The following is a 13,168-nucleotide window of genomic DNA, read 5'->3' as shown; positions in this document are numbered from 1 at the left end:
TAAGACTTACCCAATACCCAAACAATCACTACTAGAAAAACAGCCTTTTACGACGCGCAATTTATGATACGCATTGATTTATGATACGCAAACGTGGGTAACCTAAAAATAATGTCAGCTCTTTAAAAATTTTAAGGATTTCCGACGCACATTTTTGCGTACCCTAAAATTAGTGTCAGAAAAAAAACACGGAGGGCTCATATTATAAAATGTGCGTCATCTAGACATGTTGTTTTATATTTTTTAATGAAACGCGGGTTGTTTAGTTTCAAGCGGGAAAAGAAAACCCAAAAATTAGAAAAGCCCGCTTTCCCTTCCCTCTTTCCCTCTTGGCCCTAAGCATTTTTTGACGTACTGTTCTTTATCCCCACAATCGACGATACATCTTTCCCCTCCCTACATCGACCTCCAACTACTCCCCTCGTACTCCGGCCACCGCTATGTGCTCTTTCATGGTCGTCGACCCTCCACCATCGCCGACCCTCTGCCATCGTCAACGTCGAGATGAGTAGTGGTAGAGAAGATGTCGGAGAGTCCTTTGGTGCCGGGGTTCTCACTGGCGGCTCATCCGGAGATAATGAGAGCAGCGCAGCAAACCAAATTTCAGGGGGAAATTTGTCGATCCGTTTTTAGGAATTATTCCCACTCATCATTCCATCGCATCCTCTTTCAATTTCTTAGTGTAATCTCTCTCACAACTCAATAATAACGATGGATGAACTGAAATGCCGACTTCTTCATCGTGGAAGTACCCTGTCTTCATTCCGCTATTGTACGTCGGTAACCCGTCGCCTTCCAAGCAAGATTTTGCATTCTCCATTCAAAGTTGGTGCTAGGGTGAGCTTGATGGAGCTGCTTCTTCGTAATCCCACTGACACCCTCTTCATCTGTTAATGTTCCTTCTCCGCCGACCTTATCTAATTCTCCGTAATCCCTCCAACACTCCTCGACATCTACGATGGTTAGTACTTCTCGACTCGGTCCTGGTCTTATTCTTTGCTAGTATGCTTCTTTTCTTCCCCTGTTTACTGTAAGATATATTTGATTTGTGGTTAATGTTCTTATTGGTCAAAATTGTTTGTCTCAAAGAATTGATCAAAGTTTTGAAAAAGAAAATGATTCCAGTCAGCAAAAGAGATGATATAAAAGTTAAATTTCTTTTCCTTTTAGTGTTTTCTTCCATGAGATTCTCTAAACTCTAAAGATTCTTTTCATCCTGTTCACAACAATAGCTTCCATCTCTGCTGGAAATGATGAATTTATTGGAAACTTAATTGCTGAAGCCATTGATAAAATCGGTCATGATGGAATAATTTTTATTGAATCTTCTTCATCAAGTGAAACTTCTGTGATTGTTGAAGAAGGAATGAAGGTATCAAGTGAAATACATCTTGTGATATTTTATTCATACATTCTTTTTATCTTTTTCATTTTCATATTTTAATGTCTATTCAGGAATACTTTCCCTACAGATCGACAAAGGATACATGTCTCCTCATTTTGTCACAAATCAGAACAATTTGTCTTTGGAATTTGAAAATGCTAAAGTCCTAATAACATATCAAAAGATATCATCTGTGAAAGAAATTGTCCCATTCTAGAAAACTGTACTCAATTAAGTGTCCCTTTGCTCATTTTTGTTGAAGATATCTCAATCTCAGTTCTTGAAACCCTAATTGTTAACAAAAATCAAGGTTTACTTAGGGTTGCTATTGTGAAATGTCCTGGTGTTGAGAACAAAAGAAAGCTTTACTTCAAGATATTTCCCTCATGATAGGTAATTCTGTAACAATTTAAATATTTAATATATTACATTTTGAAGACTTGTTTTATGCCACTTTTCTGCTGACATTTATCATGTTAAAATAGGAGCTGATTTTTTATCTGGAGATTTGGGTTTATCTCTAGAATATGCAACCTCTGATCAACTTGGAATTGCACAAAAAGTAACTATAACAAGTAATTACACAACTATTGTAGCTGATCCATCCACGAAAGCTGAAATCAAAGCAAGAATTTCACAAATAAAGAAAGATCTTTCTGAAACAGATAGTTCTTATCCTTCTAAAAAGCTCGATGAACGAATTGCAAAACTCTTTGGTAGTGTTGCCATTATCAAGGTCAATTTATTTATTAATTATGACTAAAATAATGTATATAGAATGAATTGAAAGAATTTTGGTTATAGGTAAGGGCCCACACTGAGATGGAATTAGAAGATCGAAAGCTAAGAATTGAGGATGCAAAAAATGCCACGTATGTAGCCATGGATGAGCGTATTGTGCCTGGTGGTGGGACCACTTATATTCATATTCTTGAGGAAATTCCCTCCATTAAAAAGTTAATGGAAGATCCAGATGAAGAAAGTGGTGTCAACATCATAGCATCTGTATGTTTCTGTTTCCTATGTTCTTTCTGTATTAACTCAAAAAGTCAAAAAGAAAACTGATATAGCTTACTAGATTAAGTTACTTACTAATGATGTATTACAGGGACCAAATTTAGACATATGTCTAACTGTTCACTCTCCCCTTTTAAATAACTATAGGAAATTAGACTAATTTAAATATTTTAAAATCATCACAGGCTTATATTTGGTTTCTGACAAGCAAATTCGTTTAAAGATTTTCTCTCCTAATGTTCTTGACATAACTCTGGCATCAGAACAATGATAATGTCATACATTAAGGCTACCAACTGTTTAATTCTTGCTGTGACACCAACAAATTCAGACCTTGCCAACTCAAATGCCCTGCAGATTGCTGGAAATGCTGATCCAGGTGGTATTTGACTCCATGCACGAGAGGTTGCGTACACATGCTGAATCTGTTGCTTCCTTTGGAGGTGGTGCTCGAGAGAAAGTCGTAACTCCTCTCCTCCTTCTTTTTTATATTTCCTTCCACAAAGGAGAATTTTGGAATATAATATTAATAATAATAATACTTGAATATGGTTTGTCTGACAGATGATTGAGTCAAGATTTAATGAGCTTCTTGCTCATGCTAAAATACTTCTGAGGAAGAAATGGTTATTTGGAGTACTGGATGACTTTGTCACCAAACAACTACCCTACAATGTTACCTCAGGATTGCGCTTGTTATATGCTATAGAGCACAAAGCTGATCGTTCATTGACTTCCACTCAAGGTCAATTCCCATTCTCAATTCCGATTCATCATGACATTTGTTTACCACAATTGGAAATAGTTTAGTAGTTGTGAATCGATTACCTGAACCTAATGAAATGTAGGCTTTTATTTTTTTTGTTTGGATGTGAGTGGGTTTTTTTTGTTAGCAGGTGAGCTTGCACATGCATTGCGGTTTTTGGCATCAGTTGTATCTCAAAGCTTCTTGGCCTTTGGTGACATCTTGGAGCTGCATAGAAAGTTCATTGAACTGTCTTGTGGTGTTAATTGGATTTTTGAACTTGAGGAACTTCTTGATGCTGCACAATCTGGTTAGTGTTTTATCTAATCTTTTAGGTTGTTCCTTATTTACTAATAATCTGATGGAAATTGCAGATGAAAATGTTGGTGCTTCATCAAAGTCCAATGAGGAACTTGAGGATGTTATCTCTCTTTTGGAGGTTGATATTATCACGCCAACACAGAATTTATTAGCCAGAAAGCTGACTTGCGAGATAGTACCAGGGAAAAGCCTACTTCTTACCGGTTAGAGTTATAGTCAGAGATTATGATTATAAATACTTGTGAGGATTTAAAAAAATAAAAAATATAAAATGAAGATATAGTTACTGCTACTACGAGTAAATAAGAAATTATTTGGTACAAGAGAATGTAAGTTTCTATGCCATATCAATGTTAAGTTGAAATTAGAAAGTATTGTGTTCATTTCTTAGAACAATTATATAATTACTCATATATTACTTTATCAGAAAGGATGTTTATGATCTTCATCAAGTTGTGCTAGGTAAATGCTATATTTAACATTAAGATATATTAGAAAATGAGAAATGAGTTAATTTATTTATTTTGATTTGTTGTTCATCAAGCTGGTTGGTATGCATCCTATTCTATGTCCAACACAACAAGGATGATGATGGTGCATTTATATCTTCTTAACCTGTTACCTAATAATTTTTCTCATCTTATTACATCATATTTCTTCATTTTTAACTCCTTAATTTATCAATCTAATCATTATTAACTTCATTCTTGTAAAACCAGATGTCTATGCTATATAATGATTGGTTTTCCACTTTTCATGGTGGAAGTGGACAAAGGGTTTCTCTTTCACAGTTTGTAACATATTGTATTCAAGAAATCTTGCTCTAACCGATTAAATTATTGCTAACACATATTAATTAACTACTGTATGCATATCAAATAATTCTTGAATTGTTGGTTTTTGATTATATGCAGTCAGGTTCTTTTATCTTTTATCCCCCGCTTTAGTAGCCATCTTTGGAAAGCCCTTATTCTCAAAACAAAACAGGTAATTCTTACAATTGTCAAACTGAATTTTATCTATGGTTCTGGTTGCATAATTATTGTATTCATCATTTTAACTGAGATCTTATTTTACTTTGTCAGGATATGGACATCCAAGATAGAGAACTAGTAAATGACTGGCTCATGATCATAGTTTACAAAGAACGTGGTTTTGGCTGAAAAACATATTACCATGTGGTATGCATCTTCCTTGAAACTTCATGATCTTAGGCCTCTGTGTTTGTTTATTTAAGGTGTTAGCATAAATGGGAAAGCATACTTTTGAATGTCACATTGTTGCCTTCACTTATAATTTGCATAATGTCGATTGTGCTTTAGAATATTATTAATTTATTTTTATTTCTCCTTAGTAATTGTGGGCATAGCACCACCTGTTTTTGTGTTTCTTTTATTGTGAGAGCAATCCTTAACTGTACCAGTGGTTCCGATTATTTTGGTCTATTAATGGGGTATTTAACCCTTGGCTGGGAATTAAATAGTTAAGCAGATTTTTGTGATGCTTATCTGAACTTGAAGAGCTTTTTCACCTCTTGAACGTGAGAATAGAGTTTCTACCTGATCCTTTATAGGGGATACTTTTGACTGGTGCAGGGAAACTCTAATGTTACTATGGATTGTCTTAATTGCCTTAGTTTCGACTGATGCAGAGTGTTTGACCAACACTGATGCTAATGCCTAATGCTATATTGCTTTGTCTTTCTTTGTTGGTAAGACATTTGTATGCTAAACCAGATGCTAATGCCTAATGCCTAATGCTATCACTTGTGGTTTAATTTAGATTCTGGGACAAAAAGAGTCATAGTTGGGCTGTTAATGTTCCTGTTTGTTTTCATTTATGCAGGTAACAATCTTGTAGAAAGGACTTATGAATCAGATGTTAATGGTAACAAGTTTAACACTCGAGTCCATACGATTAGATGTTAATGGTAACAAGTTTAACACATGTGTCTTTGTTATACATACAGATTAAACGTAATGGATTGTATTTTTGTATATGGTATTTTATTTAATATTATGCAATGGATTGTATTTTTTGTATATGGTATTTTATTTCTATTATGAGAGATTAAATGCAAATTTAATTTATAAATTAATAAATATATAAATATATTTTTTTTTAAAAATAAATAAAATTACGATACGCAAAAATGCGTGTCGTCTTCATTTATGACATGGCCTTTCTTGACGGAGGGTTCCTTTATACACATTGCGTGTTATAAACACGTGCGTCGTAAAGTTACGACACGCAAATGCGTGTCGTCTTCCTTTATGACAGGGCCTTCCTTGATACGCATTGCGTGTCATAACCGTGCGTCGTAAATGCGCGTCGTCTATAGTCGACGCGCAAAAGCGCGTCGTCTCTCTTTATGACAGGGCCTTCCTTGACGCGCATTTGCGCGTCGTCTGAGCGTTTTACGACGCGCAATGAGCGTCGTAAAAGGCCTTTTTTCTAGTAGTGAATGAGCCGTCGCTGCAGCGAATCATGAAATACTATGGGAGTATTTCTCGAGCCAAATCTGTTATAGGATTCCTCATCCTAGCGTTACTCCTTAATCATTTCTTTAGCGATAATTTATCTGTTTAATAAAACCTTCCTGCTTTATCGCTTAATAAAATTCTATGTCTACCATAAAGAGATATCCTTTGTATCATATCTCTTGATTCAACTTAGAGGGCTTATCATCCTCTCTTCCTGATCTTATTAGATCAAGATGCCTCCAAGAAAGAGACCCAGCTCGCAGAACAACAACAACCCTCCTCAAACACCACCTTCTCTTCAAATCGACCTGGCAAGCCTTCAGTCAGTTTTAACTGCAGCATTTTCAGCAGCCATGTCGCAAACGAACCCCGGTAGTTCGGGAGGTGGTCCCCAACCTCAAAACCAGGAAAATAGCCAGGGACACCGAAAGGAATGTTCCTATAAAGACTTTATGCATGCGAAACCTACATTCTTCGACGGCACAGGAGGTGTCATTGCTCTAACTCGATGGTTAGAAAGAATCGAATCCATCTTCGAGATCTGTGCTTGTTCAGAATCCAACAAAGTGAAGTTTGCCGCTTGCACTCTCACCAATAAAGCCCTGACTTGGTGGAACAGCCGAGTCAAATCTCTAACTTTACCTGTAGCCAATGCTATGGGTTGGGAAGTTATGAAGGAACTTCTACACGCTGAGTATTGCCCTCGGGGTGAAATCCAGAAGCTGGAACATGAACTTTGGAATCTGAAGATGAAAGGTTCCGATATCGCTGCCTACACATCCAGATTTGATGACTTAGCACTTCTTTGTCCAGGGATGGTTACCCCTGAAAGTAAGAAGATTGAGAGGTTTATCTGGGGATTAACCCAGCCAACCAAAGGGAACGTCTTAGCTGCGAGGCCAGATACATACGATAGCGCCAAATGCCTAGCGCAAATCTTGATTGACCATAGTGAGGACGTAGAGGAAGCAGCCACCACTCCTGAGCCGACAGAAAGAAGTGGTGAGAAAAGAAATTACTGGGAGGCATGGGATAAATATCAGCCTTCCCAGGAGTACTCGAAGAGACAACAAATGATGACAGTCCACGCTGCCACTACCCCTGCTGTTGTACCCGTCATCGGTTCCTCGGCTCGAGCACCTATTACCGGATATGTCGGTGTTCTCCTGTGGTGTAACCAGTGCAGTTACCACCACTATATCCCCGGTCCCTGTCGTATAAAACTTTGCAAAAATTGTGGCCAAGAGGGTCACCTTGCGCGGAATTGTAGAACACCCTCAAATCAAGCTCCTGGAGCGGGCGTTAATCAGGTCTGTTATGGTTGCGGAAAGATCGGGCATTATAAGAAAAACTGCCCCAATGCAACCACAATTGGCAACCCTGGAAGAGTCCTAGCTATAGGACAAGGTGAGACATCCACCGATCCCACAGTTGCCCCAGGTATATTCCTTTTCAACGATCATTTCGCTTACAGTTCTTTTTCAACTCTAACCTAGAAAGATAAATTGTTATCTATTCATTCGAATCTCTCCATAAACGTAAAACTTTTCGAAATCCTCATTAGGATTGATCCTGTAACATACAAACTTCGATTAACCTCGAAACCTAGAGACATTCCTATGGTACTTCACGTCTCGGTCTTTTAATACCCACCCGACGAAACCTAGACGCTTCCCGAAAGTGAGTGTTCACTGGAACGTCTAGTAGAGACTCGATTCCACGTGGAAGCGTGAAGATCTGAAGCAGTAAAATCGTACTCGATTCTCTTTTCAACTTGCAATTTGAGTCCAAATCTTTGAATTTTGGGACGAAATTCCCTCTAACGGGGGGATAATGTAACAACCCGAAATTGTCCGTCGCCAAAACCCGTTTTACCCGAAAGGTCGCCGTTATCGGATTCGTTCCGTTTTCTCTTTAGACTTAGTTAACTAAAAATTATATGTTTATTATCATTCATTGAGGGTCCAAATCACTCAGGAACTTATGTTATTAGCCCAAAATCATTATTTCATAAGTTTTAAAAATGTTCCCGTCGGGTGACGGAAACTCAATCGGGTGCGACCAAAAACCGCGTTTAGCGCCGGTATCGGGTAGAATTCCACCGCGTCCAAGTTTTAGGAACTATATAAACATGTTTAACCCATCATTTGAAGCTTTTTCCTTCTCTCTCTACTCTCTCTCTAACCTCTCTCCTAAATCCAAAGATTAAGGGTCCAAAACTCAATTTTAAGGCTTCAAATCCTAAAGGTACCTTCCTAGCCTTAATCTATAGCATGTTTGGCTTCCAAATTCGACATTTAATCATGAAATAGGACATCATATGTGAGTTTACGGCCCAGGAGGTTGCCTAGGCCGTAAACACCATTTTGAAGGGTTTTTAGCCCTTAAACTCCTTCCTAAGCTCATTTGGACTTTAGATATGGCCAAGGGACTTCAAGATATGGACTTAGAACATTTAAAACTATGATTTTGAGGACTTTGAAGGAGTTTACGGCCAAGGCATAAGCTTGGGCCGTAAACTCATGTTAATGGGGTTTTTCATGCCCTTAAACCCTTCCAAATCACTTCTATGGCTTAGATATGAATTATAGGACCTTGGTTTTAGCATTTGGACACTTGAAACATGAATTTTGGGGGATTTAGATGAGTTTACGGCCAAGGTGAGTGCTTGGGCCGTAAACTCCCCAAAACTTGACATAAATCCAATTCTAGGGTGTTAGAAAGCCATCCAACACCACCAAAAGCCTTGGAATAAATCAAGGGATCAACCAAAAATACTTTAAGGGCCTAAAACACATCATTCATGGGATTTCTAAGAGTTTATGGCCAAGGCTTGTTCTTGGGCCGTAAACTCCAAAATCTTTGGTGTTAGAATGCAAACTAAACACCCCTAAGGCTCGTAGATGAATTTTAGAAGTCCTTTCATACAAGTTTTAGACCTTGAAACACCTTGGAGCACCATATATTAGAGTTTACGGCCATGAAGGGGGTTTCATGGGCTGTAAACTCCATAAATCCCTCATATGTTCCATACAAACTCATTTCTAGGCTTGTGGAAATTTTTAGAATCACATGTGATTGATTTTAACACCCTAAAAACACTAAATCTTGGAGAATTGAGAGTTTACGGCCAAAGACCCCATGCCTAGGCCATAAACTACCTTATGTATTATAAATGATGTTTTTAATTCAATCCAAGCCTTAAGAAAAATTAATCCAAGCATTTCCAAGTGTCCATATCCCTTTATGACCCAAATTTGCACCATAAAACACCCTACCATGAGTTTACGGTCGTAAACTCATGGGGAATGGGTGTTTTGGACCAAAAACTCTTGTATAAGTTTATTCATGGGGAGTAAACTCAAGTCTCAAGTCCCTCGCTTCAATTCCCGTCCTTAAACGCCACCCGGGTCCCTCCAAACACTTGTATCGGAGTGTTATCGTGACTTGAAGCAATTGTCCCTATCCAACAATCAATCTAAGTCCTAATTAGATACAAATGTGTATCTTTACATTATACTTAGGAACCTCGCGTGTTTACAAGCCCCGGACCAACACTTAGCATCCGAATTCGCCACATTTCTCGTCCGGTGAGTTCATACCCCTACCCGTTTTCAACTGTTTTCACTGTTTTCAGGGGGGAATACAAGCAAAAGTACAAGGAAATCTTGTACTCAACTCATTGTTTTTAGTTTAATCATTTTCATTCCGTATGTTCTAATATCAATAACTGTGTTTATCAAATAGTTCGAATTACGAATTTAGCTTTCAAACGAATCATAGATATCTCGATGAAATGCTCTAATCTAAACTATGTTTCATAATCTAAGAATAACTTATACTAATTTCCATTTATAACTAATTACGAATACGAAGCTATAACTAGGATTAGAACGAATACGAAACTATAATTAGGAACAGAACGAAAACGAATACGACTGCGAATACGAATACGAATACGAATACGACTGCGAATAGTATTAGGAGTAGGATTAGGAATAGGAATGAGACTGCGAATACGAATACGAATACGACTGCGAATACGAATACGAATACGAATACGACTGCGAATAGTATTAGGAGTAGGATTAGGAATAGGAATGCGACTGCGAATACGAATACGAATACGACTGCGAATACGAATATGAATACGAATACGAAAAGTAATAAGAGTAGAAATAGAGAAACAAATACAGTAACGAATACGAATACGAATACGAGGACGAATAAGTACGCAAATATGTTTAAGAATAAGAATAATGAACATAGCCGTAACCAGTAAGGACACACACACAATCAGGAAAACATGGGGTTTTCCTGGGGAAAACAAAACATTACCTAATCACGTGTTTATCTTTTACATCTTTAACATCTTTCACATTAGAAACCAACATGCAGGAAAGCATGGGGCTTTCCTGGGTAACACTTATATAACTAGAAAGAGTAGCAAACTGAATAACATTACATCTCTCATAACTAGTAATGTACAATCAAAAAAAAGGATGGGAATTTCCTGGGTTCATAGTTAATCATAACCGGAATCGTGTAACCTAACAATCAATTAATCTTTTCTCTTAAGAAAATATGGGATTTTCTTGGATAATAACTTTTCGATAAACAAAAGGAATCTTGTACATTTTCACAAAACAAACATCTTATGAACTCACCAGCTTTATGCTGATTTTCAAACTGCTTGTATTCTCAGGTCCACATTAGACAGGTACCTAGCAAATCTTTTGGAGAAGACAGAGCGTACAGAAGACTCGTCTTTATTTTTGTTCATGTATACTATGTATTACGAATGTACAATTTTACTTTTGAACAAATGTAAACTTTGATATGTAATGTATGGTTGTTTACTTTGCTTACTATGTACATTGGATTTGATACTCAACTTGGAGTCAACCCCGGAGACGTTTCCGCCTTTGGATTTCGGGGTGTGACAGAAATGACACTCCCTTCTTCATTAAAAAGAACTTGATTGCCAGTGCCCACAACAAGTTGTGAAACACTTATCAAGTTATGGTGTAAGCCTTCGACATATTCAACTCGATTTACAGTAAATGTTCCATTCATTATCTTTCCATAACCCTTGACTTTGCATTTATGGTTATTTCCAAACTTAACCACTAGCAACCGCTATCAATATACCATTTGTCATCATATTGCTCATCACGAAGTACCTGTGATTATTGAAAAAATTTACGTACCCAAGACTTGTTGGATCCATTTATATTAGGTGTATTTTTCAATTGTAAAGTACAACCATTAACCCAATCATAAACTCTAGTTTTGAGACTGTCAACAAATTTAACATCTTCATTCAAAGGGTCAGATATATGAGTTTTTATTGTTTTCAAATTTTCACTGACTGTACTCTTCGCATTTTGAGTTTGTGATATGATAATTTTCGCTTTGGTAACCGATTTCCAAACTTTGACTGAAATATTTGATTCCTTGGATGATAAATTGCCATTCAATGAAGGATTTGCATATTTTTCGTATGCCTCATGTATCTGTTCTTTCGCAAACTTACTTGATTGATATATTCTTCCTTTTCCTTCCAACCAATGATCAATATGTCTTTTAGATGTTATACCTTTCACATTTGAGGCTTTGTCAGCTTGTTTCTTCAGATGATTATAATATTTTGCTGAAATTCTAACATAATCCACTTTTGGTTTTGATAGATATGACTCATGATAAGATGTATTTATTTGTGATTTTGAAATTTGTTTTTCAACCTTTTCCTGAAAACTTTTTCTTGGAAGTGTTGTTTTTGTTTGATTATGTGAAAATGAAGCATTTTTCTTTTCAAAAACTTGACTCTTTGATTTTGCTCTAAAAACTTTTTCTTCTTTTGAAAAATTTATTAATTTCTTATTTAATGACTCAATGGTTTGCCAAAAAATTATTGTTCTTGCTTTTCTTTTTGAAATGTTATTTTCTTTTGAGAAATTTTCAACTTGATCTTTAAACTTTTTCGAATTCAATTTTATTGCTTTGTTAACCTCTTTAATCACTGGTTTAACACCTTCATTCTTTGATAACTCATTTTCAGTTGTGTTAGCTATCTTCTTTTCAACTTTTGACTTTTCAATCCATATTCTTTTTGGTTTTTGACGTTGAAATGTATATGAATTCTTGATTTGAAAAGAAACCTTCATCAGAAATTTTCTTATTGTCTTCCTCTACTAACTTTTTGAATTCAGCCTTTATATTTTCAACATTGCCTGTTGTTACAAAGACTTGGTTTGGGAACACAATATCATCAGTGCATTTGAAGATTGGATAAACCACAATATTTGATTCAAGATAATGAGCACCTTTTTCACTAAGAATTTTCTCAAACTCTTGTGAATCCATATAAACCTGATCAACAACCACTCGAGGAATCTCAACTTGTTTCAAACTTGCATTTGTCTTCGAATTTTTGTTTTCTTCCACATTATCACTATCATCTGTTTGACTATCATGTATTTCCACAAAATCCATATCACAAACTTTCGAAGTTAAGAGTTGATCAGTGTTTATTTTTACCAATAATTCTTCCCATTTTTCTTTCCCTTTAAAAGAAGTTGCAAGATTTATTACAGACAATTGAGAACAATCTACATCCTCTAAATCACTAATTTCACTAATATTATCAGAATTATCTTCAATATCAGCAAAATTAGATTGAGAAGTAGATGTAGAATTCTCAGTCTTTTTCAAAATTCGAATTTGTTCTGATTTAGTTAAGGTCTCATTCACAATTTTTACTAAATCATCAACATCAAGATAATCTTCGACTTTTGAAATTCCATATCTATACCTATCATCTAGAACTTTGTTAAAATCATATCTTTCTTTTTCACAATCATATGAAATACTATCTACCTTAGCTCTGTCATAAGCTAAAAATGGTAGCAACTTTCTATGTTGTTCCTTACTAATCTCACTAGAATGATTCAATTCAGTTAATTTTCCATAGAGTCTTTTTGCAGAATTACAAAAAATATTACGCTGTGCTAATAACAAATTTATTTCATTAGCTAAACTTTCCCTATCTGCCATAATATTTGAAACTTGCAATTCTAGATAATCAATCCTAGTGAATTTTGAATCTAACTTCTTTCTTGTCACTAATAATTGATCATTTAACTTTTTCGCTTCATTGCTAGCAGATACGAAGCACTGTCCACGCACTTCGTAAGTCTGCTCTTCATCTTAATCCTC

The 13,168-nt window shown here is 36.2% G+C and overlaps 1 pseudogene; it reads left to right on the top strand.

The window, feature by feature from the left end:
• Positions 1-725: 725 nt before the first annotated feature.
• Positions 726-2,561, top strand: LOC145002806 (chaperonin 60 subunit alpha 2, chloroplastic-like; annotated as a pseudogene).
• Positions 2,562-13,168: the final 10,607 nt, after the last annotated feature.

This window comes from Lactuca saligna, chromosome 6 (assembly GCF_052625555.1).
Source record: "Lactuca saligna cultivar CGN05327 chromosome 6, ASM5262555v1, whole genome shotgun sequence".
NCBI classification, from domain to species: Eukaryota; Viridiplantae; Streptophyta; class Magnoliopsida; order Asterales; family Asteraceae; genus Lactuca; species Lactuca saligna.
This window is presented reverse-complemented; position numbering and strand designations above follow the sequence as displayed.